We start from the raw sequence: 9,965 nt of genomic DNA, 5'->3' as shown, positions 1-9,965 counted from the left end.
CTAGTAGTAACATAACCAATACACTATACACCTGAGGGATGGATACTATAGACTAGAAGAACTATAATGTAAAATGTAAGCTGTACGCTACATTAAAAACACATACTTTTACCCCAGGTATTTTCAGAACTGATTGTACAGACACAATGTGTTGTCGTTTGGTTTGATACTGACAAGAGAATATGAAATTTTCGGTACCTGCAATATCTTTTACGTCATGCTAGAGGGTCAACAAATTTTCACACGCGCTTATAGTAATGCATGTAAAGCGCATGGAGCGGAAGTTATGGTGTCGACCAAGAATTCGAATGTGTGTTATTTATATGATGCACCTAGTGATAAATATTCTATTTCAGGTACCGACAATTGGTCACAAATTTAATAATACTAGTAACCACATTGCCTTTTTTTTTCAAAAACCGGACTTTCAAATTGGTAATTAATATGATACTATTAAACAACATGAATACCATTCCGTAGGTTTGCTTGGTCTTAGCTTACTGGTCTTAGAGAACAACTTTACACGTGCTATTTAGTTACCCTGTAGCAATATGGATCTCTTCAAACAAACAAGCATGGCAACAGCAGCATTCAGTATGCGTAACAGCACGTATGTTTTTGGAAGCAATTGTAAATACGTTGCCAAGTGCTCGATGTTTTGTTATGTACACTTTCGATAATTTTACATCACTTCCACTAGACCCTACAGTTCAACTGTGGCTACCACAATTAAAGCAACTCATGTGAAAATATATTTATCAACTAAGCTCTCAAAGGTGTATTTTATGTATCACGTAGGACTAGCATGCCGTTTTTCATCTATATCCTAATATAACTGGGTTGTTTTTTTTGAAAGACTACACAATTAGTTAAGTCGTGAGTCATATCATGATCGAGCAATGTAGAAGTAATCATTCAATGTCTTTTTCTTCTGTACTGAGGATATTAGAATTTGCAAGTTCCCATCAAAACTAGTTTAAAGAAATTTCCCAAATTTTGAACAGCGTACAATTTATGTGCAAACGTTTGACTAGTTAGTTTTCCTAAATCAAACAGTGAGTGTGTTTGTTAACACAATTATCGTCCATACGTCAAAGTATCAAATAAAGAGGAAATGACGTAAAAGGATAAAATGTACATGTGTCTGGTTAGTTTGATATGTTTAGACAGAAAGAAATAAAAACCAACACCCCACTAACACACACGAATACTGTTATTTGGTATTTGGTATTAGAGTACGACATGAAAATAAATTACCATGCAGGCTAATTATTTGGCCAGACAATGATTCTAAGTCCATCGGATACTGCTCTGAGGAGGATAGCATTTCTACTCTCTATTTTTTCTTTATATTTACATCATCTAAAATGTATTACGTGTACACTATAAATATGAAATCCAATTAAGGAAGTGTTGTATAATGAAATAATAAGGTGTGGTAAAGTAGAAACAATTTTACCTTTCTATCCAATTTAGGAGTTCAAATAACAATAGTTAATTCACACTCGTAGTGAATTTGTGCCCTGCAAACTAAAATATACCAACACTTGTTATTAAAGCGGAAAGAGAAGTAGTTTGAGTCAAAAAATAATTTTTTTTCAGTGGCTATACTATGTAACAACACATGATATCAGTTGTAGGGGATATGATGACACATGCTCGTTACCCCCTGTCAGGAAACAATGTCAGTGTGTGTATGTTGTTAGCAAGCTGGATACGACTTCGTCAAGCTCAAAGAAGAACGACGAGTTTCTGCACCTCAGAAGACTTGGGTACTTGCGATCTGAAAGTTAAACGTGTCTTAACTGCAGTGTTAAAAAAAGTTGGGAATAACGGGTTTGGCGTATTCTAGTATTATTATCGTAAGTTTACCATTTAAGAACTTACAACTGTCGTTTAAGGACATTTGATGGTTTGGTTGGATGGATATATTACATGAATATGCAAACAATTAACAAATATATCAAAATTTAAGACCTTCCTTTTTAAACGGAGATTTCCAAACAATACAAATAAAAAGTAAATTCTGCATAAATGGATCAGCATAAAGATCATTTAGTATTAAGACCGTAAGCAAGTTATCGATTGTCAAAACGGCGGTAATCACGCATCACAGAATTATTGTTTACAAACCAGGCTTATGTAACGAAATTCGAGATATTCAAAGCGAGCAGAAACACCATCATTTCCGATGAAACCAACATGAATTGTAAGACACATAGGCCATGGAATTGTGATTTCAACAACTGTATTCAGACATTAACGAATATAGAATACAGTATTAAAGACTATATCAATATAATCCATCCTCTTTCTTACGTCACATTCATAAAAAAAGAGAGAAAAGAAAATCCAACACACACATACCTTAAATGCAGTTTCGTGTAAGAAGTGCAGTGTTCTCTATATGTTGGGGATATACCTCATACTGATCCTTGTAGGATACTAGACACACGTACATAGTATAACAGACCAATTTGCATAAACCATACAATACCGGAAGGAATAGTTCTTCAGGTCAAATGTACGTCAAACAATTTCGTTGGCTGCCTAAGGTTCATTTAAAGTAGATGTTTAACGTATTATCTTTCAAGAAGTTGAATTGTAGTGGTTATTTGTCATCAGCTTCCATTTCACTCAAGCAGTATTGATAAGAAAAAGAGAGACGTAATGAGTGTGATTGCGATAAAATGCTTGTCAGGAAACAAAATGTTTCTTTAAATAATTTACTCGAACCTTGGTTTGTTTTCGGAACCTTAAAACTGACTATAAGATTATATTAAAGCTTCAAAATAGAAAGATCAATCTGATATGATAATAATGTCTTTATATTATAAAATTGAAATAAGCCTGCATTCCCTTTCGTCAATGGATTGATAATCCCTGCATATAATTATTTACACTATTGATTAACCAAATGTTATTGTACATACTCTCTAAGTATGCGTCAACACAATGACATCCTGTATTCATTCAAGCGTTAATAGTTTGCACATGGCAGAGGAATAAGCGGTTACAGAAACGATTATCTCGCCAATAATTATCAGAAAACAGAAGAAAGCTTTCTAGTTACACATGTTCCTTTTTAATCAGGCATGTTAGACTTCATGTACTGTACCGCTTACTATTCAGTCACATAACAGAATCTAAAGTGAAATCGACATAGCTGTAACAGCTGGCCATCTGTCCATTAGCAGCCACATAAGTCTCAACGTTACTTCAACAAATTTAGAGATGAATAAACGCAATGCTCAATATTTACACAATCACTGTCAAAGCGAGAAGAGATAAAGACAACCTAATCGATTTTACAATTCAATGTTTAAATGGATTAACGATTTTAATTTTCCGTGCAACCCTAAGGCTCTAGTTCTTCAGATCAATCCATCAAATATCCCTCAAATATTAATGGTTGCCTAAATTTTCTCTCACTTTGTTGTGTGAGTCTAATGCCGCTTTATATTACATTACAACGCTTCCACCGATAGTCATAAACACATTAATAATAACAATTTGAACTGATGGACATTGATTATGACATAATTATGATCTAGTTGGAGGCGATTACCAAGTGATATTGATTATAAGATGTTGCTTTCTAGTAATTATTCACCCAATCCACTGAGTTAATCAGTTATTTAAACTACATAATTTTGATAAATATGAGACACGTTTCTAGAACAACGTATCACATTTAAGTATCATGACAATTACTATTAAGGCTATGACACTTAATATAGTGCCTTTTATTTAATAAAGTAATTTTCAATACAAGGCAGAACTTGAGTATTCAATATGGAGAAGCCGCATATCGATATGTAAATGATTTCTCATTACTCACATGCATTTTAATATGAGGCATCTAGAGGCTTCTTGATGAAGATAATTTAAAGATGACAGTTTCTTATTGGTGAAGTAAGCATTCATTTCGATTAAAGTTTCTTCTTGATGGAAGCATAACGTAAATGCGGCCAGTGTTTTAGTCATATAAAATGGATTACAATTACTATATTAAAACAAAGCTTCGCAAACATATATACTGACAGAAACTATTAATAAAACTTTGTGTTGCAGACTTGACAAACAAAACAATTTATCATTAAAGGGCTACTTGTCGTTTGAAATAAAAACAACCGGTACTTGAAGCACACATCATTGAACCGGATATGAACTGAAAATGCTCATATAGGTCAGTAATTTTTCAATTAGTTATATCCTACTTTAGAAAAAAGGAACTACATTGTGAAAATAGGATGCAAATAAGAGTAATTAATATGCATGACTGTCGTTCAAAAACTAATTAGTTCTAGGCAAAACTACATACATATGATATGTGTATCATCTTCACATCCATGGATGATGATATTGAGAAAATGTTCTAATGATTATGCTTATGATGCAAAATAATACAAACACTTCATTAAAAATTAATCACACATTGCGTCAACCTGAGAATCAAGTAAATCGCTATATATAACGAAAATAATAGAAGCACATTTTGATATGCAAATTAGGGTAATAAATATGTACGAATTTTGCTCGGAAATTCATTTCTAGACGTTTCATTGAATCATAGTCTGTAAGATACGACATTTGTGCCACGCTTTCAGAAACCACTGACGTCTGTACAAACTCTGGGTCTAGATCTTTGTCTGCAATTATCAAAAGATTTAGGTCCCACCGTGAACTTGCAATTAAAAGTCATTATGTACATCAAAATAAAACAGATAGCATGGTTTCTTCTTCTGGTGATAGGAATGGTCGTTGTTGTAGTGATACTTGTCAATTGTTTGTGTACTTGATAAAATACCAGACTATGGCCAGAAACTCTGTTAGTATTGACGTAACATTCGGAGGCTGTATCATGTATCATAGAAGCCTGGTAGGATTGAGCAACACGACGTATCTTGAAGTCAATCATATAGGCAGGATCTTAAAATATGTGCATACGGAATATTTAATATCCCAATACTGGATTAAGACTTATATACAGTAGTAGCGTAAACTTAAACTTGAGTCAATGAAAATTGTCATAGAAAGCAATGTGATTAGGTGTGCCAAATACTCTAGTCTAGCCAGCATGCGTTAGAATACATATATTGTGCTATTAGTATTATCATGGTCTCAAAATCATTTATGATAATGGAATTCATTTGGTATGTTGGTGTGATTGTAAAATCGCACTTAAATGTATTGTATGGTAATGCCCTTGTTACGATTTCCATGGCAACGTCATGTAAAGTCGATACATCAAAGTATTGTGTGAATATCCTTTTGACTTAGGTATTAAACTGTCAAACTATATCCAGTGATTAGCTTTTGTTAACATTGCTAATGGTTTGAGTAAATATATTGATGGCAGTGCCTTGAAAATTGTGTTTTTCGTTGATTTTCTTCGTGATTTATAGAATAGTTTTTGAATGGAATTAACGAGGGATGTATCCGAACAGACTTACTAGTAGTATTTAGCAGAAAAGGAAGGAATGAAGCTTTCTTACAAACAGTTAAACAGTTGGGTTTCCATAGCATGTTCCTGCCTCTTTATTTATTGACCGTTTTGGTAAAAGAGTGATCCTCTAACATTTGAAATAACGTCATCACAGAGTATTGATCTCCAACAATATAGGATGTATTGGAAGCTCGTTGCTGTAACTTGTTGTATAACATTTTATATCGAAATTGACATCAGCATATTAATATTGACATCTATTTAATTTAGTAAATGTCAATGCCGTTGATCATGCTGTAAGAATGATACTAGTATGAGCAATGTGGTATTTTCACAAAGCATGTAAATTTACAATCAATTTTCAAGAGATACAGATATCTTGAAAAAGTGATACCATTTTGGTAGATTTTGGTACATTGGCATTTTCTGTACGTAGTCGGTTATCTATTGTCGGGGACATGGTCAAACGTTATAAGTAATAATAAGAAAAAACTTGCCTGAATACCCTTGTAATTGTTTAGGAATATACAATTACCGTCCGTCCGTCTGTCTGTCTGTCTGTCCGTCCGTCCGTCCGTCCGTCCGTCTGTCTGTCTGTCTGTCTGTCTGTCTGTCTGTCTGTCTGTCTGTCTGTCTGTCTGTCTGTCTGTCTACAATTCTGATTAATCATTACATCTGATATTCACTGTATTTTGCAATTACAATTATGTGATTATACATTGATAAGCTTAAAGCATATAAATTGCCAGTATTGCCACTATATGTGAGTGATAACCATGAGAGCCAGACAACCCATTATTTTACATCTCTTTGAGGAAAACAAACTGTTGAAATATTTATTGATTATTAAACCATAGGGTAACTGAATAGCAGGTAATTACTTTGGAAGAAATGAAGTAAGACCAAATTAATTCAATATTTGAAAAATAAATGATGTTGTGAATAATAAAGTGCGATGAAAGAAAACCGTGATACAGTCGAATATGAATTTCCTGAATTTTCTGTTACCTATTAAAAATCACAAGACTATTACAATGACTAAATGCAGGCGAAGATGATAGAATGGTTCATATGTTAATTATACCCCGTCAGCTACATATGAGTGCTAAAACTCCCGAGCTCAACCAATGTACGGTTCAGTATCATTGACATTTTAATTCAATGTCTACTTTTCATATATGAACTCAACAAAAGCATTCTTAGCAAAACCTATGGTATGGTTGTTAACAATATACAGACTTCGACAACTGGGTAATATGACATCCAATCGTAAAAATTATTGGTATATATGTACAGGTAACCTTACATTATATTATCACTTGGCGCATAAATTCATCTAGAGGTTGCATTCTGACTATTTTTGACTATTATAAAGTATAAGTTTGATCAATTTTTTAAAATCTAAATGTAAAATGCTATATTTCATATCACGTCCGTTTTGTTCCATGTTTATCGTAGATTTATCGATTAAAGGTAGATTTTAAGTGTAGTTTTGTTTTTAATCCATTTACTTGCAGTGCTATAATTATTTGAACTTTTCATCTGTAAGACATTCTTGTTGAAATTTAACTCGGATCGTGTTTGAGTTAAACGTTGTGATGGTGATATCGCCATAACTTTGTACAAGGTCAATTATTATGATCATTTTTTGTATTCACGGATTGCTTTAATACACGCTTTATGGGGTCTTTTCATAACCATTCATGTTTGACTGTATAGTATTAGTCATAGCTCCTTTAAAGTGACCATATAGATAAGGACTTGGTATTTATTTTGGAGTTTCGATCTATAAAACTATTTTATTATGGCTTCCTACTTGAAACATTAATGTGAAGCAACATGTACAAAGTCGAGTCATGTGTGTTACTCAATAAACTGCAAAAGATTAAGAAATGTGTAAAACGGTTGTCACTGTAAGTACAATAAAAACATTTTGCTCATATTTTAGTGTTTTTTGCAATTTTAAGTTATTGAGTTACAAACAAAGACTTGATATATGTTGTTTCACATTAATTTTTCAAGTAGGAAGTCATGATAAAATAATCTTATAAATTAAAAATCCGAAATAAATATCCAATCCTCGTCCACACTTTAATTAACTACTACAGTGTTGTCACAATAGAAATCCGTTTTTACTGAAGAGGGCACAGGAGACTTTTTGTTGGGAAAGCAATACTCACACAAAGAAGATCTCCAAAATGTCAAAAGTGATTATCTTACGAAATGATAATTTTAAAAAACAGAGCAAACGGTGCATATTTAAAGGTACGAAGGTTAGGTGTGGTTTAACAGAAAAAAGAGCTTATCGTGACAAACAGGTAATTACAGTAAATTCAAATGTTATCATTCAAAAGTAATGGTTGTAAAAGTCAAATTTTATGGAGATGCTTGAACAAACGTGATATTATCATAGCTCGTATAAATCGTTAAATTGTCAATAAATAACAAATCGCCATTGAATTGTACAGGCCATCTACGTACACTTACCTTTACCTTTCGATATATTTACGATTTTGAAGATTGTAGAGGGGCAAATTGCCTGAATTTCTAGTCCATACACGAGTTCGTCAACATCAAAAGACGACTTTTTCCTGAAACTCGCAATGACCTAATGACAATGTAGTGCACGTTGTGCTTGCATTCTATCGAGGTAGCTATTGATACTGAACATTCACCATATGTCACTTGGGAGGCTTACTGTTCATTCTTCCGAAGGTTTGATACGAATATATCATAATGAAATACAGCTATTCATCAAATGATTCTGCAAGGTATATTTTGAAATGCGACATGCATGTGGAAGCGGCAGTGTGTACATCGCGGACAAAAACGATTACATCACAAACTTAATTGGTTGATATTTAATACTCAATTCTATATTTTCAAAGGCACGTGGAAAAACGTTTACTAAAATGTTCCAGGATGTAATAGGTTACATTTACTACCTGCTGAAATAAAATTCAACACAGTTCTTGTTATGAGACTGCTCTTCGCAGGCTGCCTTTATCGCGTTCCTCACACATGATGGGACAAAATAGCTTTTGCGAAGTCAACAATGATGCAATTACTAGCGACAAGTACAATTAGACGGTTTTTGCTGAAAAATAAAGTCGATCGTAATTCAGTTGGTATCTGTGACATTCTATGGCGGAAAAGTATTTTTGAGTTCTGTAATATTTAACTGGACTTTACGAAGACAGGAGCATTTAACAAAGACAAAGTTATACACATTTTGAATGCCCTCGCTGCATTAAGATCTTTTAAAGAACAGTGGGGGCACATACAAATGAGGTATTTTGGTGTGTAGTCACAAAGAGATATGAATGGAACCTTTTTAACGTTATTACTTTAATTTGAAGGCACAATTTTCTACCTCCGTGACCAGTATGATCAGCTACTACCGCCAGGAATATATTCGGTGTACAACAAAGCTGAGTGATTTGCATGTAATATAAGCTCAAAACGTTGATCACAAAACACCACGTGAATAACTCGATAGTTACTCTGCAATATACAAAAGATCAGAGGATTTTTCTGCCTAATGATCGGTGAAATGCTATAAAATTGATGTTTTAAACTGAAAGGGACCACCTGGGCGAAATATTAAAGCAAAGACTAAAAATGTTGAACAGAAGAATATTTCATTTTTTGAAATTGAATTTCTTATTATCGTTTTGAGTTTCATTCAACGATGAAAATTGGCAGGGTAATAGTCGAATGTCTCAAAAGATACCGACTACTGTACGTCTCATCGTGTGAGGACACGTACGGTCTCAACACCGTACAATCTATAAAGTGAAAATTCAATTTTCGATTGTAAGACGTTTTAGGCACTGCTGACTTGTAAAATAAAAATGCAGTTGTCAACTAGCTGCGTGTTCTTCTACCTATCTTTTAGCGACAGGGACATGTACAGAATGAACCATAGATTTCTATCTAATTGACCATAATTGATATACAAAGTGGTCTATACCCTTTAAAATGAGTTTAATTTTCACTCGTTCTCGGTCCCTCTTTACAAATTCGAAAGCCTTGAAAGGGTTATTTTCTGCCGTTGACGTTTTTTACCAATTCAAATGCATGTCATCTGACTAAGCTAATTTTGAATAATGTGCTATGTGTCAAAGCCTCGTGTTTAAACAGCATACAGCTGTTATGCCCCGGATGCTGATAATGTTGCCGCATATTCAAAGGTTCATAGAATTACCTTAGGGTTGTACTAATGGTACTGACCATGAAAGTGGCTTATCATTTATTTCATGAATTTATATGATGAAGTTGCTTCATCAGTATATCTTGGTCACGCTAACTCCTTTGATAGTAACCTGGGAAAAGTATTAACTACTAGGTTTCCATGACAACCAGTCTTAGCTTGTAAGTTACCTGTTTTGAAATTACAATACTTTGGATAACTGGATAAAATTAATCGCTAAAAACACATCCGTACGCTATACTTCATTGCTAGAAAACCTGACACAAAAAGATGATCAGAACGACTTTAAAATAACTTTCCATA

This window comes from Glandiceps talaboti, chromosome 15, assembly GCF_964340395.1.
Source record: "Glandiceps talaboti chromosome 15, keGlaTala1.1, whole genome shotgun sequence".
Lineage (NCBI taxonomy): Eukaryota > Metazoa > Hemichordata > Enteropneusta > Spengelidae > Glandiceps > Glandiceps talaboti.
Note: the sequence above shows the minus strand (reverse complement) of the source record.